Genomic DNA, 27,402 nt, shown 5'->3' on the forward strand with positions numbered 1-27,402 from the left:
CCCGGAGCCGGGTAGCACTGTGCTTGTGCCTCAGTTTCCCCTCCTGTAAAGTGAGGCGCTGGAACCAGGTTCTGTCTACTGGGCTCTGCAGCTTAGACGCTCCTCAGACCAAGGGACCCACGATGGGGAGGGCAGCTGTGGCTTTGGAATAGCTGTCCAGGCCTGGGCACCTCGAAGAAGGCTGCCAAGCCCTGCCCCTGCTGCAGGGGTGCGGGGGTAGGGGGGTAAGACTCCAGAGACCTCGCTGCATCTCCTTGTGTTCATTGGCCAGCGGTGCGGCCTGAGCTCAAGGGAGGGGCTTCTGCCACAAATTCTGTGACAGGGCAAAGCACACTTTTCCCGGGGAGGACCACTGGGTCCCCTGCGTCGCCCCCAGCGGAGTGTGGGCTCACCTTGCAAGAGCGACATTGAGAAGCTCCATCTCTGGGAGTGTGCGGACTCTTGACCAGGCAGGCCCAGGCCCTGGCACACAAAGGCGGGGCCTGCTCTCCCCAGCTGCCCCTGCCAATGGGGGCTGGACTGTCCTACCCTCCTCCCTTCTACCTCCCCACTGTCTTCCCTCTCCACTGTCACCACTGCCTCCCTCTTCCACTGTCCTCCCTGCACTGCCCTCCCTCCACCTTACCCCTCCCCCCAGCAACTCCCCATCCTGTCCCCAGGCTCCCCCAGCTCTCCCTCCTCCCCACTCTCCCCAGGCTCCCCCAGCTCTCTCCTCTCCCCACTGTCGCCCCTCCCACTCCCCATGATGTCCCCAGGCTCCCCCCGCTCTCCGTCCTCCCCACTATCCCCAGGCTCCCCCTGCTGTCTCCCCTCCCCACAGTCCCCTTCCAATCCCCATGATGTCCCCAGGCTGCCCCAGCTCTCCGTCCTCCCCACTATCCCCAGGCCCCCCCTGCTGTCTCCCCTCCCCACTGTCCCCAGGCTCCCCCACATGGACTTGGCGATGTCCTTCCATGCCTTGCCGGTCTGAGTTTCCATGATGGGCCAGGCCTGCAGCTTTGCTCCTACATCCTGCCCAGGCTGCAGCTGTCCATGCAGGGGGCAAGCTCCAGCACCTGTGGAGTCCTTCTGTGGGGGCCTCTCTGTGCCGCAGCAGCCAGGAACCTCAGGTGCCCATGCATGACACCACCGCTCCTCCTCATCCTGACCCAACCTGTCAGGATCAGGACTTGGTTTGGTGGTGTTAACCTTAGAGCCTGCAAGGGGCTTCCTCCTGGCGGTCCTGGCCGTAGCCTGGGGAGGCCGCAACTCCAGGCCACTCCAGACCTCCTTCCTCTGGGCCTTCCATGTGGTGGTAACCACCGCAGCTGCAAGGGAGGGGAAATGGAGCCTTTGTTCTCTGGCCGGGCTGGGGTCTGGGGGAAGCCATGGGCGTGAAGACTGGAGTCGTCTTTGGTGGAGAAGTGGCCACTCCTGGAGACCAGCAGCAAACACAGGGGCACAACGTGGAAGGTGCTGGCGTCGGCCCACACAGGTGATGGCGTCAGACTCAGGAGTCACCAGGCTCAAAGGGCCCAGGCACTGCAAGTCCTGCTCAGCCCCAGACACAGTGCACTCCTGTCACCCTCGCCCTCAGCCAGGCCCCACACAGGCCAGAGAGCACTGGCAAAGCTTGGTGACCCTCGGGGGCCAGCGTCCATCCAGGCTGAAGGTGGTCAGTGGCCCGCCTTGGCCCAGGTGGAAAACTCATGGATGAAGATTTCATGCCTGACTCCAAAGGCAAGAGACTTTATTATTTTATTTTTTTGAGCCAGTCTCGCTCTGTCACCCAGGCTAGAGTGCAATCTCTGCTCACTGCAACCTCCGCCTCCTGGGCTCAAGCAATTCTCCTGCCTCAGCCTCCCGAGTAGCTGGGATTACAGGTGTGCACCACCACGCCCGGCTAATTTTTGTATTTTTAGTAGAGACAGGGTTTCACCATGTTGGTCAGGCTCGTTTCAAACTCTGGACCTCAAGTGATCTGCCCACCTCGGCCTCCCAAAGTGCTGGGATGACAGGCATGAGCCACCGCACCCGGCTGCAAGACACTTTAGAGTCACAGGTTAGTTTTTCTTTTTTTTTTTTTTTTGGTGGAGGTTCAGGGGGAGTTACTTTCAAACAAACAAACAAACAAAACAGGCCGGGCGCGGGGGCTCACGCCTGTCATCCCAGCACTTTGGGAGGCTGAGGCGGGCAGATGACCTGAGGTCAGGAGTTCGAGACCAGACTGACCAACATGGAGAAACCCCATATCTACTAAAAATACAAAATTAGCCAGACGTGGTGGTGCATGCCTGTAATCCCAGCTACTCAGGAGGCTGAGGCAGGAGAATCACTTGAACCCAGGAGGTGGAGGTTGCAGTGAGCTGAGATCGAGCCATTGCACTCTAGCCTGGGCGACAGAGCGAGAGACTCCGTCTCAAAAAAAAAAAAAAAAGTATCAACGATGAAGTTATCAATGATGAGAGTATCCACGATGAAATGATCGATGATGGGGGAACCCCAGGAACCCTCCGCCTCCACCGTAAATGCAGCCTCAAGCACAACCCGGCTGTGTGCAGGACAGTCACACAGTCACACGCCTTTGGAACAGCCCAGGTCTGGACAGAGCTGCCCGCTCAGGCCAGAGGGAGGCCTGCCATGCCCCAGGAAGGCACTGGTTCCTGGCTTGGAGGTTTTCTTCGTTGTGAAGAATCATGATGACGAATTAGAAGTAGTGAGTTTGGCACGAATGAGATGCTCCCTCCAGGACATTACTGGAGGGCGCTGCTAGCTGGCATCCTGGCCTGGTGGCGCTTCCCCTCTCGTTCTTCTCGGGAGTGAGTCCTGGCTGAGGACTGCCCCCAGGGCAGGACTCCGGGCTTCAGGAGCAAGGTCCTGAGCTGCAGGGCCGTGGTGGCTGGTCTGCAACAGGCTTTCCCCTCCGTGGATGTGTGGACACTCCGGAGGCCTGGAATTTCAGCAACGTCAGCCAACGGCCACAGGGACAACCACAGTAAAGCCAGCCTGCTGGGAGAAAAGCAACAGACTTTGAGCTAAAATCACCTCCGGAACTTCCTGTCTACCTGGACACCTGTCTACAGGGCCTGAAAGAGGAACTAACACTTTCTCCTCCTGCGGGGCCGTGTCAGGAAGGAGCCTCTCTGGCAAGGACTGCCCTGGCCCACCCGGACTCCACTCAGAGCCTGGGCCCTCGGTTCCCGTGAAGCTCTGAGGGCAGGTTGGCAGCCACAGCACTGGGCCAGGACCCAAGATGGGGCAGGCCAGGCCCTCCACCAAGGGCCCAGTCCCTCTATGCAAATGCAGGTAGTGCCTGTGTGTGGCCAGGGGCCCCTGGGAGAATGCAGTGAGGAAAGGCGGGTAGATGTGCTTGGACCGAGACAGAAAGCTCCAGGGTGGCACTTGCCATGAGCGTGGGCACGACCCTCCTCCTCTTCCTCCTTCTTCTCCTCCTCCTCCTCCTCTTTCTTTTCCTTCTCTTCTAGGCGCTTCCCCTGCAGCTGCAGTGGGAGGAGTTTCCAGAGGCTGAAATGTGCTCCTGGGGCAGCAGCCCCCTGCCTGCTGCAGTCTCTCCTGGACTCCTCTGCTGGGCTGTGCACATAGCACCCATTTTAGGGCACAGCCAGTGGGGAGGCCCCAGAGGGGAATCCTCTTGTGGCAATGGGGATAAAGGTCCTGTCTGCCAGCGGGGGGCAACTCCATCCCGTGTGGCCTAAGGCAAAACTTGGAATCCACATTGCTTGATTTGGGGGTGGTGTTCTGCACCATCCCAAACGGTAAAGGGATAGGCAAAGCTTGTGTTGTAAGCCATTCAGGGACCCTCCTGACAGAACCCTGGGGATTCCGGAGGTAAAAGCTGTAAGGTAGGCCGGGCGCGGTGGCTCAAGCCTGTAATCCCAGCACTTTGGGAGGCCGAGACGGGCGGATCACGAGGTCAGGAGATCGAGACCATCCTGGCTAACACGGTGAAACCCCATCTCTACTAAAAAATATAAAAAGCTAGCCGGGCGAGGTGGCTGGTGCCTGTAGTCCCAGCTACTCGGGAGGCTGAGGCAGGAGAATGGCGTAAACCCAGGAGGCGGAGCTTGCAGTGAGCTGAGATCCGGCCACTACACTCCAGCCTGGGGGACAGAGCGAGACTCCGTCTCAAAAAAAAAAAAAAAAAAAAAAAAAAAAAGCTGTAAGGTTGGGAGTAGACCCTGGAGCCCCACCCTCCCCGCCCCCTCCAACCCCCGACCCTCAATGAGGTTCTTTAGAAGACTATGTCCTGGGGCTGCCCACACAGCCCGGCACTCTAGGGCCTGGGAAGACATTGCTCTCCCATGCATGTTGGGGACACAGGCTTTCGTCCTCAGCACGTGTGCAGGTCAGGTGGGGACCCAGGGGAGGCAGCCGGGCTGGGTGAGAGCTTAGACAGGACAATGGCCAGCCACAAGATGCCGTTAAATAAATACACAAACCTGCTTTCCAGTGATTTGCCATGGATTCTGAGCAGCCTGGGGCCCTAGAACAGCTACATTCCTCACTCCTCTCCACTCTCAGGCCAACCTCTGGTCTCACTTTATAAAAAAGAGATTGGGCTGGTTTACTCAGCCAAGAAACACTGAAGAGATGGCACCTAAAATCAAGGGCTTTGGATCATCTGTCTGGCCCAGGGCTTCCCACCTCCCGCCTCTGACAGGGCTTCCCGCCACCTTCCCACCTCCCCGCCTCCGACAGGGCTTCCCACCTCCCACTTCTGACAGGGCTTCCCACCTCCCCGCCTCCGACAGGGCTTCCCACCTCCCACTTCTGACAGGGCTTCCCACCTCCCCGCCTCCGACAGGGCTTCCCACCTCCTGCCTCTGACTTCAGTTGGGAAGAGGATGAAGGTGGGAGATGGAGGATCTGCTCGGCCGAGTCTGTTCTGCTCAGCGCTGTGTGGTTGACACTCGCAGCCTTGAAAACAAGCCTCCCAGCCCAGCCTCCATCTTCCTGACAGCAGTGCTGCCTGTGAGTGTTTGTATGGCATGGGGAAGCCACAGCTCAGCGGACACTCCTGATAACAACGTTATCAGCACCGAGCACAGGGGAGGGGGAGCACACCGCCCTGCCAGAGGCCTTGAAGCCTCGGGGTGATTGACCTGCCCCTGCCACGCCCCTAATAGCCCCAGCTTCTCACTCCACCTTCCTGCCACTTTCTGAGCCTCGCTTCCAGGCGCCTACCTGCCCTGGGTGAGTGAAGCCACCAGTACACACCCAGGTCACATTACAACTGCCCGGTTCCATCCCAGGCCAGTGTAAACCAAAAATAAAACCCAAAGTCCTCAGCCAACTGAAGTGACCCCCGCTTGGCCATGTTCACCCCGGAGAAGCCTGGAAAACCTCACGGGTGGCCACACAGGCCTCGTTATGTCCCCGAGCAGCTCAGCCTGGAGCTGCGTTTTAACACTGCTTTTCTTTCCTCCTTTCTCCCCGGTCTCAAGACGTGGCTTTGAGCAAACTACAGATGTGCTTCCTTTCATCTTGAAATCCAGCCTGGGAGCGAGCTGTCAGCCCACTGCCCTCCCTCTGCCACCTGCAGCTCCCGGGCCCTGTGCACATTTGTTTATCCAGATGCTTGTTAAGTGCACACCATGCTCACCTATCTGGTCATCTACTTCCTTAGAAGCTTCGGGGGCCAGATCCTGGCACGAACCAGGCACCTCCAGAATTCCTTCCCCAGCAGGCCGGTTACTTTGAGGCCAGAGCTCACTCCTGGCTGAAGATTCGCTGCAAGATTGACTGCGATTGATTTGTAATCTGGGGGTGACCTGCGATGGCGCGGTCCCTTCACCAGATGTGTTTGTGGTGGAAGTTATCCAAGTGACACGGCACCAAAGTGTGTGATCGGTGGCAAATCCGTACAGGTCTGCGGCAACCACAGTTCTCGCCTCCTCAGAAGAAAGAATTCGACCAAGGAGCAGAAGGCAGAAGGAGAGACTGAGCAAGTTTTAGAGCAGGAGTGACATTTATTAAGAAGCTTCAGAGCAGGAAGGACAGGACACTTGGAAGGGAGCCAAGTGGGTGACTTGAAGGACACGTGTGTGGTTTGACCTTCGACTTGGGTTTACACGTTGGCACGCATCCGGGGTCTGACATGCCTTCTCCCCTGATTCTTCCCTTGGGCTGGGCTGTCCACATGTGCGGCGGCTGCCAGCACTCGGGAGGAGCACGCGCTGTGTGTTTACTGGAGTTGTGCACCTGCTCACCTGAGGTGTTGTTCCCTTACCTGTCAATGTCCCTAGGAGGCCATAGGCCAGTTACACTCCACAATTTGCCTTTTAATACACATGCTTGAGCCCACTCACCCAATGCCTGAGGTCTTACGGGGAAGCTGCTGATCACCAGTTTCAGGATTTTTCTGTCTGTTGGGAGACTGCCTTTCCCTGGCGTTGGCTGTGACCAAGGATTATTTTAGAGAGACAGTTAACAGCCACCCGACCAACCCTGATGGTCGCCTGACATTCCTGGTTGGGAGGGCCCGCTCCTGCCCTGCTCACGTCTGACCAGCTGCCTACTCTAACAGATGGAACAATAATGCAAGAGAAGCCATCAGAGCAGGTCACCTGGCACCTCCTAGCCCCTGCCTCTCCTGCATTCCAGACCCCCTCTATGCTTCCCTCTACAAATTGAAGAGTGGCCATTTTTGGAAAGGATTCTGGCCAATCTCCCCCTTGCTAGCACGGAGAATAAAACTCACTCACTTTCTTTCTTTTTTTTTTTGTTTTGAGGCAGAGTCTCACTCTGTCGCCCCGGCTGGAGTGCAGTGGCACGATCTTGGCTCACTGCATGCTCTGCCTCCCAGATTCATGCCATTCTCCTGCCTCAGCTTCCTGAGTAGCTGGGACTACAGGCGTCTGCCACCAGGCCCAGCTAAGATTTTTGTATTTTTAGTACAGACGGGGTTTCCACCCTGTTAGTCAGGATGGTCTCGATTGCCTGACCTCGTGATCCGCCCGCCTTGGCCTCCCAAAGTGCTGGGATTACAGGCATGAGCCACTGCGCCCAGCAGCTCACTCTCTGTCACACCCCACCCTTGTCATCGTGGTTTCTTTTTAAGCGGCGAACAGCCTGACCTTTGCCGTTTACAGCCACAACCTTCCCTTTCAGAGTTGAGGCACAGCTGGCCCAGCCCTGACATGAAAATCGGGATCCTAAGACGGACGGAACACTCTGTGTGGCAATAAGACACCAAATCCCAGCCTGACTCTGGTATAGCATCGCCAGACTCTGAAGGAAATGAGAATGTTTTGCCTCAAAGTATATTTCTTTGACATATTTTGAAATGGCCCCCCAGAGCCGTCCTTTCTCAGGGAAATTAGCACCTGTACAGAATCTCCATGAATGCAGCAGGACTTCCCCTTCTAGGACTTTCCGGACCTAGGAGAGATTAACTGAGAGCCTGACATCTTTAAGGTCTGAAAAGAGACATTTGCCATCTATTCTTTCTGAGGCTGCAACCTACAAGGCTTCATCTGCAAAACAAGGGCCTCGGCCCCCAGGCTGGTCATCTTAACTCCAGCCTTCCTTCTGACTTCACCTCTTTAGATAAAGCTTCACGCTTTCAACCAACCGTCAACTAAAGAATCGTGGAACCGGCAGGTGCAGTGGCTCACGCCTGTAATCCTAATACTTTGGGAGGCCGAGGTGGGTGGATCACTTGAGGTCAGGAGGTCGAGACCATCCTGGCCAACATGGTGAAACCCCGTCTCTACTAAAAATACAAAAATTCACCAGGCATGGTGGTGGGCGCCTGTAATCCCAGCTACTCGGGAGGCTGAGGCAGGAGAATCACTTGAACCCAGGAGGCAGAGGTTACGGTGAGCCGAGATCGCGCCATTGCACTCCAGCCTGGGCGACAGAGTGAGACTCAGTCTCAGAAAAAAAAGCATCATGGAACCTACCTACGAACTGTAAACCTTGCTCCAAGCCAAGATCTCCTGCCTTTCAGGCCAAATCAGTGTGCACCTTCCACGCACTGATTTATGTCTTTGTCTGTAACTTGTGTCTTCCTGAAATGAGTAAAACCAAGCTGTAACCCGACCGCCTCAGGGCCACTCACTCAAGGCTTCTTGAGTTTGTGTTTTCTCCAGGCCACAGTCACATGTGCAGGCTCAGAATAAACCTCTGTGAAATATTTTAGAGTCTGTTTTTTCCCATTCACAGCAGTTATGGAAAGGTGTTAACCACAAAGGGATCCCAATCCAGACCCCAAGACGGTACTTGGACCTCCTTCAAGAAAGCATCTGGGGAGATTCCATAAGGTGAAAGCAAGTTTATTAAGAAAGTAAAGGAATAAAAAAATGGCTACTCCATAGGCAGAGCAGCAGTATGGGCTGCTGGTTGGCTATTTTTATAGTTATTTGTTGATTATATGCTACTCAAGGGGCAAATTATTCATGAGCTTTCCAGGAAAGAGGTGGGCAATTCCTGAAACTGAGGGTTCCTCTTTTATTTACTTATTTATTTATTTATTGTTTGAGACAGGTCTCACTTTGTCACCCAGGTTGGAGTGCAGTGGTGTGATCTCGGCTCACTGCAACCTCTGAATCCTGGGTTCAAAAGATTCTCATGTCTCAGCCTCCCGAGTAGCTGGGATTACAGATGTGCACCACCACACCTGGCTAATTTTTGTATTTTCAGTAGAGATGGGGTTTTGCCATGTTGACCAGGCTGGTCTCGAACTCCTGGTCTCAAGTAACCTGCCCATCTCAGCTTCCCAAAGTGGTGGGATTACAGGCATGAGCCACTGCTTCCGGCCATCCTCCTCTTTTTAGACAATATAGGGTAACTTCCTAATGTTGCCATGGCATTTGTAAACTGTCTGGTGCTGGGGAGAGTGTCTCTTAGCATGCTAATACATTATAATCAGCGTATAAAGAGCAGTGAGGTTGGGTCACATGGTGAAACCCTGTCTCTACTAAAATACAAAAAATTAGCCAGGCATGGAGGCGTGTGCCTGTAATCCCAGCTGCTTGGGAGGCCGAGGCAGGAGAATTGCTAGAACCCAGGAGGCAGAGGTTGCAGTGAGCTGATAACGCGCCATTGCACTCCAGCCTGGGCAACAAGAGCAAGAGTAGGTCTCAAAAAAAAAAAGGCCAGGCACAGTGGCTCACACCTGTAATCCCAGCACTTTGGGAGATCGAGGCGGGTGGATCATGAGGTCAAGAGATTGAGACCATCCAGGCTAACACGGTGAAACCCCGTCTCTACTAAAAATACAAAAAACTAGCCAGGTGTTGTGGCACATGCTTGTAGTCCCAGCTACTCCAGAGGCTGAGGCAGGAGAATGGCCTCAGGTGATCGGCCTGCCATGGCCTTCCAAATTGCTGGGATTACAGGTGTGAGCCACTGTGCCCGGCCCAAATTATTTATCTGGATCTTCTGGATCTTTGCATTTCCTGTTGAGAAGTTCCACCTTGACAAATGCTGTTTTGTCCAAAAAATCCTCAGGACAAATTGGCCAAGGGCATTTTCCTTAAGTAACAATCCTTTATGTGGGGCCATAGTTTATTCGCAACATCCATGAATGAATGGTCAGTGTCTTTCTTAGTGACTGTTGGATGACTGTTTCCCGAAGGCCCCACCCTGGACACAGACCCCCACATCAGCCTCAGCTTTCCCAAACAGCTGGCCTCACTCCTGGGCTCTCCCCAGGGCAGCCCCTAGAAAGGTGTGTTATATTTTCAAGAAACGGCCCTCAGCTCCTGAACATGTAACTTTTGTTAATTCAATGACAGTGACTCCTTTTGATAAAGGGAATTTCCGTTCGTTTCTTTAAAAAAAATTTTTTTTAACGGTCTCTATTTTTAACACTCTCAGCTGAAGCCCCAAGGTTGGGTTCGTGAGGCCCAGGGTCCAGGACATCTCCTTTGCTGTGAAGCTGTTCTGTTGAAGCACACAGGAGGTGGGGGGCTTTGTATTCATTTATTCATCCCACCTTCACTTACTCATTCATGCAGCCCACATTCACTCATTCATTCAACACACATTCACTCACTCATTCGTTCATCACACATGCATTTATTCATTCATTCATCCAGCATTCACTCATTCATTCATCCTGCATCCACTCACTTATTCATCTAATTCACTCGCTCATTCATTCATCTCACATTCACTCACTCCTTCATCCCAAATTCACTCATTCATTCATTCATCCCACATTCACTCAGCCCACATTCACTCACTCACACATTCATCACACATTCACTAACTCATTCATTCATCCTATATTCACTCATTTGTCACTCATCCCACATTCATTCATAGGCATCCATCCATTCATTCCACATTCATCTGTCCTTGTCCAGCAGGGCCGAGCAGGTGGTGGGACCTGTTCCAAGAATTGGAGACACAGGGCAAGCCATGCAGAAGGCAGGTAAGCAAGACAGTGTTGGAGTGACCTAGGCTCTGGGAGACAATCAAACTCTGTGAGTGTTAGGGAGGCTTCTGAGGAGGTGATATTTGTCAAACCTATGACCCTGTGTCCTCCATCCTTCCATCCATTCATCCATCCCTCCCCCCTCCCTCCTTCCCTTCATCTATCCATCCATCCCTCCCTCCCTCCATCCATCCATCCTTCCATCCATCCCTCCCTCCCTCCATCCATCCCTCCCTCCCTCCATCCATCCCTCCCTCCCTCCCTCCATCCATCCATCCCTCCCTCCCTCCATTCATCCCTCCCTCCCTCCATTCATCCCTCCCTCCCTCCATCCATCCATCCCTCCCTCCCTCCATCCCTCCCTCCATCCATTCTTCCTTCCCATCCCTCCCTCCCTCCATCCCTCCATCTCTCCATTCCTTCATCCATCCATCCCTCCCTCTCCTTCTATCCCTCCATCCTTCCCTCCCATCCTTCCCTCCCATCCATCCCTCCATCCCTCCATCCATCCCTCCCTCCATCCTTCCCTCCCATCTGTCCTTCCCTCTCTCTCGTCCATCCCTCCAGCTCTCCCTCTCTGCCTCCCTCCACCCATCCCTCCCTCCCTTCATCCATCCATCCCTCCTCCTTCCATCCCTCTCTCTCTCCATCTATCCATTCCTCTCACCCAGCCATCCCTCCCTCCCCCATCCCTCCCTCCCTCCATCATCCCACCTTCCATCCCTCCATTCCTATATCCCTGCCTCCTTCCCTCCATTCCTATATCCCTGCCTCCTTCCCTCCGTTCATCCATCCAGCCATCCATCCATCCATCCATCCTTTTGTGTGCTCCTTTCCAGGGTGCTGAGAATGTGTGGACTGCAGGGTTCACACCCCCTGCTGTGGCACCATGCCTAGCTGGAGAGACAGACACATGTAAGTCACCAGTCATCTCCCCAGGAGGTGGGTCTGGGGCTGACGGAGAAACCCAGAATGTTCTGCCACAGTGGGTGGGGGACGCCAGCTGATCGGTGGACTCTGGAGACAGGTTGGGGGAGCAGGGCCTGTCCATGCAGAGATCTTACCCATGCTGGGTAGGAACTGCCAAAGGCGAAGGACACTGGACTTTTCTTCAGGTTGATGGATTATTTTTTAAAATTGTAACATAAGTCAGGCATGGTGGCTTATACTGGTAGTCCCAGCTACTCTGGAGGCAGAGGCAGGAGGATCACATGAGCCCAGGAGTTTGAGACCAGCCTGAGCAATATAGCAAGACCTGTCTCTAAAATAAAATAAAATAAAATAAAATAATAACGTTCAATGGTCCCTCAGTATCCTCTGAGAATAAGTCCCAGGACCCCTGTGGATACTGAAGTCCCCAGAATAAAATGGTGCAGTGTCTGCCTAGCACCTGTGCCCACCCTCCTGTACATCTTCCTGCATCCTGTAAACCATTGGTAGATCACTTATCAGACCTAACACAATGCAATGCTCTGTCAATAGCTATACTGTCTTTCTTATTTGTGTTCTCTTTTATTGCTGTATTCTTCTTTTTGTCCTTTTTTCTTTTTCAAATATTTTGTGTCTGGGTTGGTTGCCTCCAGGGACGTGGAACCCTCGGGTCTGGAGGGCCAGCTGATCTCTCAGTTGGTGAAAATGTTCCCTTAACCTGGAGAACACTTGCCACTTTTGCTCGGTCTGCTCCTGGATCTGGTCTGTGTCATTTTGCCCGGATGCTGGGCCCACTCCCAAGGAGGGCTCCCCCAGCTGCAGGGGTGAGGGCCTGTGCTGTGTGGGCACATGGCTCATCTGCCAGTGACCCATGATTGTTCCCTGGGGCTCTGCCACCCCCAGCTGACTTTGCTACACAAGCTCCTGATTCCTTGGGCAGGCCGTGTTGGTGGGGTGTGCCCAGAAAGGCACTGTGTGGGGTGCTGGTATTGTCAGGGGCCTGGGGTCCCCGGTCCTCTCTGTGACTTTCATGAGCAGAATGGAGGCACCCTGTCTCCCCTCATGTCACCACATCCCACTGTCAGGAAGGGACAGGGTCTCAGGTTCCTAGTGTTCCCAGGGCCTGCCTGCTGGAGGGCTGGAGCTGAGCTGCTGTTAGTGTGGGTTGTGGCATGGGTGGCTCTGAGTCTATGGCCTATTTTTCTGTGAAGTGTGGAGGGGGGCAGCCTCAGCCTCTCACTCAGGTTGAACAGGAGCTTGGGGAACCCTCTTCCAGACCCTAAGGGGGTCCTGCTCTGTGTCCTGACTATCCCTCATAGAGTCTGCTCTGTGGTCCTGAACTCACTCAGGCCCTGCTCTATAGCAAAGGAACAAGCTAGACCTTTCTCCTTTGATGTGGAGACAGGAAAAAACAAGTTTTAGAATAACATGCCCAGAATGACCCCACTAGGAACAACTGACTGTAGGACTGGGAGGATTTGAACATGTGTGAGCAAAAGGAGGGCACCAGAGGGCTGTTCAGATGGATAATTGTGCAGGTGGGCATCCGTGCAGGAGGGCATCCGTGCAGGTGGGTATCCGTGCAGGTGGGTATCTGTGCATGCGGACACAGGTGGACATCCGTGCAGGTGGGCGTTTGTGTAGGTGGGCATCTGTGCAGGAGGGCATCCATGCAGGTGGGCATCCGTGCAGGTGGGTATCTGTGCATGCGGACACAGGTGGACATCAGTGCAGGTGGGCGTTTGTGTAGGTGGGAATCTGTGCAGGTGGGCGTTTGTGTAGGTGGGCATCTGTGCAGGAGGGCATCCATGCAGGTGGGCATCCGTGCAGGTGGGTATCTGTGCATGCGGACACAGGTGGACATCAGTGCAGGTGGGCGTTTGTGTAGGTGGGCATCTGTGCAGGTGGGCGTTTGTGTAGGTGGGCATCTGTGCAGGAGGGCATCCATGCAGGTGGGCATCCGTGCAGGTGGGTATCTGTGCATGCGGACACAGGTGGACATCAGTGCAGGTGGGCGTTTGTGTAGGTGGGCATCTGTGCAGGAGGGCATCCATGCAGGTGGGCATCCGTGCAGGTGGGTATCTGTGCATGCGGACACAGGTGGACATCAGTGCAGGTGGGCGTTTGTGTAGGTGGGCATCTGTGCAGGAGGGCATCCATGCAGGTGGGCATCCGTGCAGGTGGGTATCTGTGCATGCGGACACAGGTGGACATCAGTGCAGGTGGGCGTTTGTGTAGGTGGGCATCTGTGCAGGAGGGCATCCATGCAGGTGGGCATCCGTGCAGGTGGGTATCTGTGCATGCGGACACAGGTGGACATCAGTGCAGGTGGGCGTTTGTGTAGGTGGGCATCTGTGCAGGAGGGCATCCATGCAGGTGGGCATCCGTGCAGGTGGGTATCTGTGCATGCGGACACAGGTGGACATCAGTGCAGGTGGGCGTTTGTGTAGGTGGGCATCTGTGCAGGAGGGCATCCATGCAGGTGGGCATCCGTGCAGGTGGGTATCTGTGCATGCGGACACAGGTGGACATCAGTGCAGGTGGGCGTTTGTGTAGGTGGGCATCTGTGCAGGTGGGCGTTTGTGTAGGTGGGCATCTGTGCAGGAGGGCATCCATGCAGGTGGGCATCCGTGCAGGTGGGTATCTGTGCATGCGGACACAGGTGGACATCCGTGCAGGTGGGCGTTTGTGTAGGTGGGCATCTGTGCAGGAGGGCATCCATGCAGGTGGGCATCCGTGCAGGTGGGTATCTGTGCATGCGGACACAGGTGGACATCAGTGCAGGTGGGCGTTTGTGTAGGTGGGCATCTGTGCAGGTGGGCGTTTGTGTAGGTGGGCATCTGTGCAGGAGGGCATCCATGCAGGTGGGCATCCGTGCAGGTGGGTATCTGTGCATGCGGACACAGGTGGACATCCGTGCAGGTGGGCGTTTGTGTAGGTGGGCATCTGTGCAGGAGGGCATCCATGCAGGTGGGCATCCGTGCAGGTGGGTATCTGTGCATGCGGACACAGGTGGACATCAGTGCAGGTGGGCGTTTGTGTAGGTGGGCATCTGTGCAGGTGGGCGTTTGTGTAGGTGGGCATCTGTGCAGGAGGGCATCCATGCAGGTGGGCATCCGTACAGGTGGGTATCTGTGCATGCGGACACAGGTGGACATCAGTGCAGGTGGGCGTTTGTGTAGGTGGGCATCTGTGCAGGAGGGCATCCATGCAGGTGGACATCAGTACAGGTGGGTATCCATGCATGTGGACACAGGTGGACATCAGTGCAGGTGGGCATTTGTGTAGGTGGGCATCTGTGCAGGTGGATATCAGTGCAGATGGGCATCTATACAGGTGGACATTGGTACAGGTGGACATTGGTACAGGTGGGCACTCATGCAGATGGGCATTTGTGGAGGTAGACATCCATTAGCTGTCACCCTCATACCCACCATCCCCATCCTGAGGATCCAGAGCCTCCTTCCTTGCCGTATGTCCCCCACTCTCACCTCAACAAGTAGGGCAGCTCCTTACCACCTGCCTCTGCCTGCCCTCCAGGTTAGCCTCCCAAGGCTGGGCCGCCTTCTTGCCTCAGCCTCACTCGCCTTCCAGCAATATAGCTATGTTATGGGCCCACATCCAAAATACAGCCCACACCACCTGCAGGACAAGGCCAGCCAGTCAAGCTTGTACAGTCCGTCAGGGCTCACTGCTCCCTCCCTGGCCCTCCCTGACCCTCTGAAAGGCCCTTTTCTTACCCACCCAGGTGTCCATTCCCCTGCCTGAGATCCCCTCCCCTCCTGGACCCTTGCAGTTCCCGTGAGCCTCAGCCCCCTCCAAGCCCGTCTCCTCAGCAAAACCTTCCCTGAGACTCCAGCCCTTCCCTTTCCGCTGTGATAGGATCTCACCGCATCTGCAGAAGATTTAGTCTGTCCCGGCCCTGAGGCCGCGATGAATCACCGGGGCCTGGGTTCTTCCTGGGGACGGAAGACACTGACGGAGGCGGCGGCCGCTTCCCTGTGAACATGCACATTCACGTCCTCCTCCTTGGAGGCTCCTTCCAACCATAACAAACGTGCAGACCCACAAGGACAGGCAGGATGATGATGTGGGGCAGGGAGGACTGAGAGCAGCTGCCCCCAGGGAGGGAGCGGGTCAGAGAGAGTGAAAGGAGGGACATAGACACAGACACGTCCCCACCATAGCTGGGGCTGGAGAGGGACAACTCAATGTCTCTGGACTTTGTCAAGTGTCCCCTGGGGTTTAAAATGGCCTGGGGTGCGAAGCTCTGGTCCAGGCAAAGTTGTGTCCTTGGACAATGACTGTGTCCAAATCATCCCTGCCCCCCCGGGGTCTGAGTCACCCAGTCATGCCACGGTGGTGGCTCTTCTGCATGTGGACCAGAGACACCTGTTCTCCCTGATGCCCAAGACAGTGTTGGAGATGAACAAATGATTTAACAAACGCTGCAGAGGGGAGGCTTCCCTCAGCCTGCGGCTGCTTGCCCACATTCCCCACGCGTCCTCCCGCCCCCAGCCCTGGAGGGAGCCCACGGTCTCACTTCGGAAAACCCCTCCAGAAAGCCCGGGACAGAGCAGGTGTGTGGAGGAAACCGGAAGAGACCGTGCACCCACGCCGGGCAGCCACCTGGAAACGCGGTCAGATGTGACCTCTCCACAGACTTGGGGGTGCTGGGCCCCAAGCAGAAGCGGCCGGGGGGTCCTCCTGGGTGTCTCAGGGTTCCGGGGAGCCTGGGTCAGGGCGAGTGGCTGCTCCCTGGCCTCAGGTGACCTGGGTGCCCGGTGAGTAAGGCATGGCAGGCGATACCAGACCCCACCCACCGCATACACCTCTGGAATAGCGATTGCCATGATTGATGTCAGTAGCCTGGGCTGGGGGCCAGCAGATGGGTGTTGGGGGTGGAAGGAGCTGGTGTGAGAGGAAGTAGGGCAAGCGGGGGCTGGGAACTGGTTTGGGAACAACCGCAGCCTGGTCAGCAGGACCCACAGGGCCTGGAGAGGGGCTGGGGCTGACTGCTGGATGACCAGCTTTGCTGCAGCCACATTCCTGCAGGGGACACAGACCCACCCACATTAGAAAAGTGACCCCTGCACCCCCAGTCAGCCTCCCGGAACGACCATCACCACTGTTTCCTGATTCGCTGGGGCACGTCTCCCCACGGGGCACACATGCATGGCCTCAGGCCTGAACGGAGCTGCTCACGGCACCCACTTCCCTTTCGGTTTTAAAGCTGCTGAGCCGGGGGGCGGGAAGCCTTCCCCCAAGGGGCGTTCTTATTTATTTTCTCAATCACAGGTAACCAGAACTGAGCAGGTGATTGGGTCACAGCCAAGAGATTGATTTTGTATCCAGAAGTTTCCGTTTCACAATCACTAAGCTACTCATGCTCAAAGATTAGCGTCAACAAGAAATAAAATGACTCCAACACAGATATAAAACGAACGCACGCTCAAGATTTCCTTCAGGTCATTGTTAGTGCAGAAACCGGTACGATGTGCCAGCCGGGTCAAAGGAGAAGCGACAGAGGCACGTGTGTACACCGGGTAAAGAAGTGCAGGGGCCCTTCACACAGGAGGACTGGCTCTCCCACCGACGGGCGGGCAGTGGGAACTTGTGGGCAGCCCCAGGCGGAGTCCATCTGCATGCTGTCCAGGCAGTCCAGACTGCTGCAACAGAGGACCACAGGCGGGGGCTAGAAACCACAGCTGTTTGTCCTCGCAGTTCTGGAGGCCAGAGTCCAGTGCCAAGGCGTCGGCAGCACTGGCTCCTGGGAACTCGGGGAGAATGCGGTCCAGCCTCACCCCTTCTGGCACAGCCGGCAGCCCTCGTATCCCCGCATCAAGGCTGCCGCGCTCCAATCTCCGACTCCATCCTCCTGTGGTGTGCCTCTGCGGGCCCCAAATCTCCCTCTCGTTCCTTCCACACGGGTGCCAGACGTTGGACTCAGGGTCCACCCGCGTAACCCAGGATGACCTCATCTCAAGAGCCTTAATTTGTCTGGGCATGGTGGCTCACGCTTGTAATCCCAGCACTTTGGGAGACCAAGGCAGGCAGGTCGCCTGAGGTCAGGAGTTTGAGACCAGCCTGGCCAGCATAGTGAAATCCTGTCTCTACTAAAAATACAAAAATTAGCCAGGTGTGGTGGCAGGTGCCTGTAATCCCAGTTACTCGGGAGGCTGAGCCAGGAGAATTGCTTGAACCCGGGAGGCAGAGGTTGCAGTGAGCCAAGATCATGTCACTGCACTCCAGCCTGGGCAACAAGAGCGAGACTCTGCCTAAAAACAAAAAACAAAAACAAAACAAAACAAAAAACCCCTTAATTAAATGACACATCTGCAAACACCCTATTTCCAAATAAGCTCACATGATAGGCATGAAGGTTGGGACTCACACATAGCTTTTGGGGGCCACTGTCAACCCACTACACATGGCGATAAGCAAGAATTATCTGCCTTGCTCTCTGTTATCTGTAATGCACAGATTGGAAAATCGCTCAAAGGCAGTGGAGGCTAAAATCAGAAAACCCAGAAGGAGCATGGCTCCCGTTGTGGGCGCACAGTCCTCCTTTAGTCTCGGCTGCGTGTTCCAAACATGCTCACACTTGCTTCTCAGGGTCGTTCCAAGGCCCCCAGAATGGCCGCTGTGTCTTCTTACGCCCATCGGTCCCTGGGGGCTGCAGGCACAGGCCCTGGGGGCCTGGTCAGTGCTGTTTGGGCAGGGGGAATCCTAGGTCTGGAGACTCTGGAGGGGAGGGGTCTGGAGCACGGAGGAGCCAGGTGTGGGAGACTGGGGTAGGGAGGCCTCCAGGTGCAGGCAGGGGTGGTGCATGGGGTGGAGCTCAGGACCCAAAGATGCCAAGAGCCTGCTCCACCGGCCACCCAACAGCTCGTCCCTTTCTCTCCCAGGCCTCCTGCCTTCCCTCTTCCCTGGTCTTCCCTTCAACACCAAGACTGCAGGTGTCACCCCCACCCTAAGAGCCCAGGCAACCACCACCGCCCCAGTCCCCTTTCCCTCCCTCCCTCCCTCCCTTTTTCCCATGGGTGCTGGAGCTTGCAGGGCCACCTGTACCCGTGGCTCCCTCTCCAAATGCTTCCCCAACACACACCCTCCTCACTTCCATGGGGCTCTGCTCAGAGAGACCTCCCGACGTCCAGCACCCATGGTCGCAACACTGCGTGAGCTGAGACCCTGTCCTGTCCAGCCCTCGGTTTCAGCACCTGGAAGGGCACCCACCCTGCAGCCATCCCCATCTGCACCACAGGTACTCAGCAAACAATGCCTACAGGTGGGCGAGGGCCCAGCCCTTGGGCCTGGCTGGGGAAGCGTCTGGGGCACAGAGCCCAGCACACTCGTCCACATTTCACAGATGGCAGACAAATGAGGAGGGGATGGAGGGAGTGAGCAGCCCATTGCCAGAAGCCTGTGGGAAATAGGGATCCTCGGGGAGATCCTGGCTCACGGAGACCACAGGGGCGGGGCCGCTGGGGAAGGGTCTGGGGCTGGAGGCAAGCTGCTGCCCATGGAAGGCAGCTGGATGGAGGCAGTGGGGTCAGGCAGAACAGGCCTGAAGAGAGGGGCCACGGAGTGGGGACACCAAGGGGAGAGGCAGCAGCTGCCCTGGCCAGGGCCCATGGCAGGTGCAGGCATGGCTGTGGGCTGACTCATCTGGCCCCCGGGCACCCTCCCTGCAGAGCCCCCTCCCACAGCTGCTCCGCTAACCCCCTCACCCCCTACCTCCATGCCCCCCCGGCCCCCCTGCCTGCCACAAACAGGCCCTGTGGCCCCACCCAGAAGCAGACTCACTGGCCTGCCAAACTATCCTTGAAAACCGAGCCTGAGAATTCTGGGGGAGATTGATTTGAGTAATAACTCCGTCTCCCAGGTGGCGTAGCCAGCCTGATGTCTATTAAACTCTTTACAGCAATGCCTTGGTCCCAGTGAAGTGGTTTTGTCTGTGCAGGGGCAGGAAGAACCCAACAGGCGGTTACACCTGGAGGCCCAGCCCTGCGCCTCCTGCCCTCTCCAGCGTCTGCAGAAGCTGACCCAGAGCCTCTGCTTCGGGATTCCTGGTCTGTGGTCAGGGTGGGCCTGGGGCCTCCTGCGCTGCGGAGCTCCTGGTCTGCTCCCCAGAGGCTGTGGGCAGAAGCTGACTGAGAGCTCTGAAGAAATCCTAGGGATTTTCAAGAAACCAGTGCATGTTTTCTCTCACTTTGCACAGGGGACACAGAAAGCCCCAAATATCTGGGCCACTAGGATTCGTTTTCCAGAGAAGGACGCTCCGAGTTTGCACCCTGACCGCACTGATGGGGCTACGTTCCTCCGGTGTCCGTGGCTCCCAGCAAAGCCGGCCAGCACCACCCCCAGCACAGCCAGGCCCAGCCCAGCCCCAACCCTGGCTGCCAAGCTCACCAAGATGAGAGCTAATAGCTCTGGCCATCGGCCTGCAAGCATTTACTCAGCACCTACTGCATGCTCAGTGCCCACAGACCGAGAGGCAAAGAAGACAAAGTCTCTGTCCTCAGTTCAGGGAAGCCACTCCCAGGCAGGGTTCTAGGAAAGAAAGAGGCCCTGAGCTCCACCTGCACTTCTCCGGACCCCAGCAGGATGTGGTTGCATCATCTCCTGGAAGAACGGATTTGCCTCCACAGAGCGGGCCTGGGAGAAGGAGGTTGTTTCTGCACCTGCCCTCGGGGGAGAGGCTGGTGCAGCGGTGATAGTCAACAGGGAGCTCGGAAAAGGAGCAGACAGGATGTGGGAGAGCTCGGGAGAGATCCAGGCTGGGTGTCACGCAGCTCAGACCCTTGGCCACCCAAGCAGCGTAGCCGGCATCACAGCCCACGACATGAGGCCACCAAGACAGACAGAGGAGGTGAGGGGACTCAGACCGGGCCCAGCCACACGTGGAGGTCGTGGAGGAAGCAGGCATCTATGTGGAATCTCAGCCACGCAGTCTGCCTCGTCCACAGAGAGGTGCCTGTCCGCTGCTTTGAGTGTGTGCCGAAGTCTCCTGAAAGTGTCCACTTTCTCTTCTTCCTTGGATTTCCTAATGTCTGACGATCCCAGCTTGCGTTAGCCCCCTGTGCTGTGGCCCCACAACGTTGTGTCCAGTTTGATCAGAGCAAAAAGGGGACCCAGGGGGCAGCCCAAGATTCCAGCCCAGCGCCAGCCCTGCCGGGGTCTTCGTGCCAAACCCCTGGTCAGCCAGGCTTGGAAGTTGGGCTGTGGAGCGACAGTCCTGGCCTGCAGGCAGGTGTCTTAGTCACTCAGGTCACTAAGACACAGTTCCACAGCCTGGGCAGCCTACATAATAGACATGTACCTCTCACACTTCCAGAGGCTGGACGTCCACGGTGACTGCCAAAGAATAAATTTCTGGTTTGCTTTTTGTTTTTTGAGACAGAGTCTTGCTCTGTTGCCCAGGCTGGAGTACAGTGGTACAATTTCTTCTCACTGCAACCTCCGCTCCCCGGGTTCAAGAGATTCTTGTGTCTCAGCTTCCCGAGTGGCTGGGATTACAGGCACCCACCACTATACCCGGCTAATTTTCTGTATTTTTAGTACAGACAGGGTTTCACCATGTTGGCCAGGCTGGTCTTGAATTCCTGACCTCAGGTGATATGCCCACCTCAGCCTCCCAGAGTGCTGGGATTACAGGGGTGAGCCACCGTGCCCAGCTAATTTCTGTTGTTTTAAGGCTCCCCGACCCTCCACTGCCCTTGTCTTCAGTGTGTGGTATTTTGTTGGGGCAGTCATGGGAAGCTAATACCCCTGACATGATGGGAGGTGGGAAAATAAGGGTATTATCTAAACAGCGCAGGAAAAAAAAAAAGACAGGCATGGCCAGGACGGCTGGGTGCAGTGACTCACGCCTGGAATCGCAGCACTTTGGGAGGCCAAGGTGGGAAGATCACCTGGGGTCAGGAGTTTGAGACCAGCCTGGCCAACATGGTGAAACCCCATCTCTACTAAAAATACAAAAATCAGCTGGGTGTGGTGGCAGCCGCCTGTAATCCCAGCTACCTGGGAGGCTGAGACAGGAGAACTGCTTGAACCCGGGAGGCAGAGGTTGCAGTGAGCCAAGATTGCGCCATTGCGCTCCAGCCTGGGCAACAAGGTCAAAACTCCGTCTCAAAAAAAAAAAAAAAAAGAGTTCCCAGCCTTACAGCGAGAGTAAATAAAAACTGTCTCCATCTGGCAGGCCCAGGAACCTCAGGGCTGTAGGTCAAATCTAAAGCCTGTCTTGGTTTGGCTTCTTAGCCTCAAGAGGCTTTTAAATCTGAGATTCCCATCTAATCAACATGGAGAGAAAAGGTTATGTTTCTAAAGAAAAGCTATAGGCCTGGCAGCGTGGCTCACACCTGTAATCCCAGCACTTTGGGAGGCTGAAGTGGGAGGATCACTTGAGCCCAGGAGTTCGAGACCAGCCTGGGCAACACAGAGAGACCCTTATCTCTATACTTTTTGAAAAAGGAAAGAAAAGCTATAATACACCTGTTAGGAGATGGTAGTTCTGGGCATGGTTTCTGAGCTCTTGTATCTACCTACAGACTAGAATAGATCCTGAATTCTTCTAGAGTCCTTCAGTCAAAATGTCTTCCATGGAATTACTAAAAATAAAAACTGCTCTGTTCCTAAAGCCTTCTAAACTGAAACTAGATGAAGTTTTTTCTTTTTTTTTTTGAGATGGAGTCTCACTCTGTCACCCAGTCCGGAGTGCAGTGGTGTGATCTCCGCTCACTGCAAGCTCCACCACCCAGGTTCACGCCATTCTCCTGCCTCAGCCTCCCGAGTAGCTAGGACTACAGGCGCCCGCCACCACGCCCGGCTAATTTTTTGGTATTTCTTTTTTAGTAGAGATGGGGTTTCACCGTGTTAGCCAGGATGGTCTCAATCTCCTGACCTTGTGATCTGCCTGCCTCGGCCTCCCAAAGTGCTGGGATTACAGGTGTGAGCCACCATGCCCGGCCTGAAACTAGATGAATTTTAAGGAACAAGTCTCGTATCTGACGTATGGGCCACACAAGAGATCACCAAACCATCCAATGCCATAACCACAGACATTTCACCTGCAAACCAGGGGGAGAAGCTGGCGTTTTCACAGTGTAGCCAGTGCTTCCAGTTCATGGGGACGAGACTCCGTCTACCTGCTCACGCCACAGGATCATGGTCATTTAGTTAATTCAGCTGGCGATCTTAAGTCCAGGTTTGTGGCTCAAAACTGTTATGCAAACTGGGATTGTCATATCACTATCAATTTTACTTTGTATTCTCCCTTTTTAAACTTTGTACCTGTCACTTGTTAAATTCCTGCAGACGTACACCTCCTAACTAAACAATGCTGGCCCAGCTCTTTGAGAAGACAGCAAAGACTATGAAACAAACAAAACTGAAATTAATAATGGACTCCGGGTAGACTCAGCCCTAGAGACATTCCTTTCAAATCTCTCTTGTTCAAATGTGGCTAAAGGTTTTGACACTGACCCTTCGCTGCTAATCACTCCCCTCCACTGTAGGACAAGACCAGCAACCCCGGGACGCGCCATCCCAACACCAACAAGGGACAATCACAACCTCGCAATAGAATAATTCGTCAGTGATTCCTTCAAAGAAAGATCTTGGTAAAAAGGGGAAAATGAGAAAGTTACCAGAATTAAAATGGAGTCACTTCTGTTAAAAAAAAAAAAAAAAAAAACTCTGACAAATAGGCCGGGCGCAGTGGCTCACGCCTGTAATACCAGCACTTTGGGAGGCCGAGGTGGGTGGATCATGAGGTCAGGAGTTTGAGACCAGCCTGGCCAATATGGTGAAACACCGTATCTACTAAAAATACAAAAATTAGCCAGGTATGGTGGCACGCATCTGTAGTCCTGGCTACTCGGGAGGCTGAGGCAGAAGAATCGCTTGAACCCAGGAGGCAGAGGAGGCAATGAGCTGAGATCATGCCACTGTACTCCAGGCAGGGCGACATGTACTCTGACAAACTGAGCTGGGGGAGGCCATAAAGGGAGGGTTCTCCTGCATGAATCACTGATAATAAGAGCTATTGAAATGGCTCCAATGACTGGAGGAACATCAGGGTCCTTGGTCCTCCGCTGATTTAGATAAAACGACGTGGAGTGGTTTTCAGGAGCGAAAAGTTTAACAGGCAAGAAAGAAGGAAGAAAGAAGAAAACAGCTCCCCCATGCAGAGACGCGGTGGGGCTCGGAGCAGAGAGGCCCTGTGTGCAGCAGAAAGGCATGCCACGACAGCGGGAGGCTGGAGGAGGTGGTGTCTGCTTTGCATAGGGTGCAGGGAATTGATTTGACCAGCTGTGTCATTCACATAGCCCATGAAAAACCTGGCCCCCATCGGAGCTTGCAGTGAGCTGAGATCCGGCCACTGCACTCCAGCCTGGGTGACAGAGGGAGACTCCGTCTCAAAAAAAAAAAAAAAAACCTAGCCCTCCCACCTTAGCCTTTTAATATGCAAATGCGGGTTGCCATGACGTTTTGAACACGTGGTGTTATGTGGGGGCGGCCATAACACCTGCCTCACCTGTGGACAAGGAGAAGACGGTGGGAATCGCCATGTTGGGTAGACCCAGTATCTATTTGCCAGCGTTTGCATATCTAAGCTTGCTGTTCTGGCTCTTTAAGCTGCCTTTCTGTTAGTTTCCACTTAGAACCTTTACCCTATCTAGCTGCCTAAAAATTATTTATTTATTTATTTATTTATTTTTGAGACAAAGTCTCGCTCTTGTCCCTCAGGCTGGAGTGCAGTGGTGTGATCTCGGCTCACTGCAACCTCCACCTTCCGGATTCAAGTGATTCTCCTGCCTCAGCCTCCTGGTAGTTGGGATTACAGGAGTCTGCCACCATGCCTGGCTAATTTTTGTATTTTTAGTAGAGATGGGTTTCACCATGTTGGCCAGGCTGGTCTCGAACTCCTGACCTCAGGTGATCCACCTGCCTCAGCTTCCCAAAAGTGCTGGGATTACAGCTGTGAGCCACGGCACCGGCCTAAACACTATTTCTTAATAACTTGTATTACTGTCACAGAAGACTCCGAGAAACCACAACGCTGCATGAAGTCCACTGCAACCATACATAGAAAATACTGTGAGGACATCTGCCCAGCAACTGCTGTCCAGCCCTGGACTGGCACCACCCCTGCTGATGCTTGTAGACAAGGATAATCGCCTCAAAACAACGGTGTGATCCTCGTTTTCCCTTTAAAAGCCTTTGTCTCCCTTTACCTCCCTGAACACGCACATAGTCTACCACGGCACATGTGTTCCGACTGCAATGCCGTATTTTTGAATAAATGTCGTTTTCTTTCACGGAGCCTCTCTGTTATCTAAGTTGACAAATGTAATCATAGCACAACCCTGGTCTCTGTTGTAATCCATATTTATTCAATCCCAACGGCATACACACTGTGGAGTAAAAGCCATGACATCGAGGCTGGGCATGGGGCTCATGCCTGTAATCTAGCACTTTGGGAGGCCAAGATGGGAGGATCACTTGAGGACAGGAGTTCGAGACCAGCCTGGCCAACATGGTGAAACCCCATCTCTACTAAAAGTACAAAAATTAGCTGGGCGTGGTGGTGCACGCCTGTAGTCCCAGCTACATGGGAGGCTGAGGCAGGAGAATTGCTTGAAGCCAGAAAGCGGAGGTTGCGGTGGGCTGAGAATGTGCCATTTGCAGTCCAGCCTGGGCGACAGAGTGAGACTCCATTTCCAAAAGAAAAATCATGACATTGAGAGGATGCGGGGAGGAAATGTGGTGGTAATGGAGTTAAAACGTAACAACGTGTAGCAGGAAGCCAAAGCATAGGGTCTAAAATGATAAACCGAGAAGCTGCGGGTGGACGCCACTTTCCCTTCTGCTGCAATGTCCCGTCCCCTCCCCGAGTCCTTGGCGGGCTGGCAGAAAGGGGCTCTCCTGTGGCCAACTCTTGGGGTCCCTGCAGGAAATCCAAGCGCCTCCAAGAGCATCCGAGTGACCAGGGACTGGTGAGTTTTCTTGGAGTTGTAGGGCCATGGTGGGCTGCCTAGAGACCCCCGACCTAGGCTCATTCTCCCTCCCTCTTCTCCGCCAAGAGAAGAGCTGTGACCCCCAGGAGGAATCCTGTTTGGAGTGTCTGTTTGGAGTTGGATCAGACGGTGATCCAGGGATTTCTTCTTTGAACAGTGATGGCCCAAGGCCAATCCTTTCCTACAGAATCAGCCTTCCCAGGCTTGCCACAGTGGACGGCCTGAATTTATCACACATGGCTCTTGTTCATGTCATTATCACACGTGGGAACTACCGTACATCAGATGCCTGCCCCAGCAGCCCGGCCAGTCTCGGAGTGAGACATGCTGCTCACCGGCCCTCCCGGCACCTCAGGGGCCAGAAGTGGACGAGGGGCCCTGTGCCTGGACTGGCCATCCCTGGGTGGCAGGCCAGGGCCGCCTCCACCAGGCCCGCATGCCGCTGGGACCATAGGTGAGGGGAAGGTCCCAGGAAGTGACGCTGTCGCAGCCGATGGCCTTGAGATGGTGCCGGGCTGCAAAGAGAAACGCGTCCTCAGGAGACCTCGTCAGCGCTGACACGGGTTCTTCACTGTAGGAGCCTTGGCCACGGCTCCATCCTAGGTGGTGAATTATGAGAAGACCAATTCTAGGAAATTTGAGGCAGGAACACCAAGTTCTCTTAACTAAACTCTGAATGAACTAAAAAAAATCTGTAAGCGGACAGTGTTTTCTTCCTTGGACGTTTCTGTGACTCTGAGGGCTGACTATACGGCTTCAAACCAACCCTGAGCCTCTACCCCAGGACAGAACACAGGGCTCCTGGGTGGCTGCATGAGCTGAAGGACCTGAGAGCAGTCCATTGCCAGGTGGGTCCATTAGGGGTATCTCACTTGAGCCTGCCTCCAGGGTAAGGCTTTGGCCTCAGGGATGGAGAGTGATGCCACACGTTGGGGGCCCTGGATTCTATGGGCAGCAAAGCCGTGTGTGCTACATGTACATGGTCCGGCCAAGAGGTCCCCACCCGCCCTGCGGGACCAGGATCGGCTCATCTGTGCTTCAGGGCGGGATGACCCCACCTGCTCCCTGACTGACAGACAGGTCTGGCTGTGAGTGACAAACCCGTGTAGGCTTCTGAGGCCTCAACAGTGCATGTGTCTTGCTCCTGGAGGGGCCAGAGGAACTGGTGCTCTGCGTCCCCGCGAGTAGGATGAGGACCGTCTTGGACAAACGCTCCTCAAGGCCTGCGTCCTCCCACCAGGAAGCCACAGACAAGGCTGAAGCTGGGCCTCTCACCACCAAACGGGAGCTGTCCTGGGACTGAAAAGAGGAAGCAAGCCCAGATCTCCACACCTCCCATCCGGACTCTGGCGTCATTGAGGTGCCTGCCCCCGTGTCGTGGCTGTGGGTGTTGTGCTGATGCAATCTTGACAGCAGAGAAGCACGCACATCCTGCAGGCCCACGTGGGCCCCTGACCCAGCAGATAGGGATCTGGGGGACCAGCCTCTTAGAACAGGGCTCTTCTCTCAGTACCAGGGGCGTCTTTGTCCTGGGGCCATCCTGTATGTTTAGGGTATTCAGCTGCACCCTGGCCTCCACCCTCCAGGTGCCCGTGGCACCTCTGCCCCAAGTCGTGACAACCAAACATGTCTCCAGACATTGCCAATGTCCCCTGCAGGGTAACATCGCCCCTGGTTGAAAACAACCACTTTAGAATTGACGTTTACTAACCCATCACCATCAAATCTAAAAGGCTGAAAGGTGTGTGCATAAACACGGGGACTGAAATTCTCAATAAATGCCGTAAGTTGACAAAATCGCAGGTAGTTGAAATTCCTAATTATATCTTTATTACCAGTGGAGAGGAGCAGTCCCCCTAGGAAGTGTCAGATCCCACGGGAACGCCTCAGTTTCTCATGTATTGATCACACTCTACATAACCAGAGCTCTGTTTTGCATGGATTTTAGTGCGATCGGTACATTTTTAAACAAGACCGCTTTTGTTACTGGACCGCTTTTGTTGGTTCTAAAATTTTATCCTGGAAGTTGGATTTTTCTTGCACTCATTTTTGGAAAATGTTTTGGTT

General features: G+C 54.8%; 1 long non-coding RNA gene across 2 annotated transcripts; it reads right to left on the bottom strand.

Annotated features, from left to right (window-relative positions):
- Positions 1-2,329: 2,329 nt before the first annotated feature.
- LOC115892783 lies at positions 2,330-5,119 on the bottom strand. 2 transcript variants are annotated; one of them, XR_004052693.1, is made up of 3 exons: positions 4,815-5,119; positions 4,440-4,538; positions 2,330-2,985 (listed from the first exon to the last, which is right to left on the bottom strand). It is a non-coding gene; the product is annotated as an uncharacterized LOC115892783 (long non-coding RNA). The 2 variants fall into 2 exon arrangements; XR_004052692.1 differs by having other exon boundaries at positions 2,330-2,988; positions 4,815-5,118.
- Between the last annotated feature and the right edge of the window lie 22,283 nt (positions 5,120-27,402).

This window comes from Rhinopithecus roxellana, chromosome 13, assembly GCF_007565055.1.
Source record: "Rhinopithecus roxellana isolate Shanxi Qingling chromosome 13, ASM756505v1, whole genome shotgun sequence".
NCBI lineage: Eukaryota > Metazoa > Chordata > Mammalia > Primates > Cercopithecidae > Rhinopithecus > Rhinopithecus roxellana.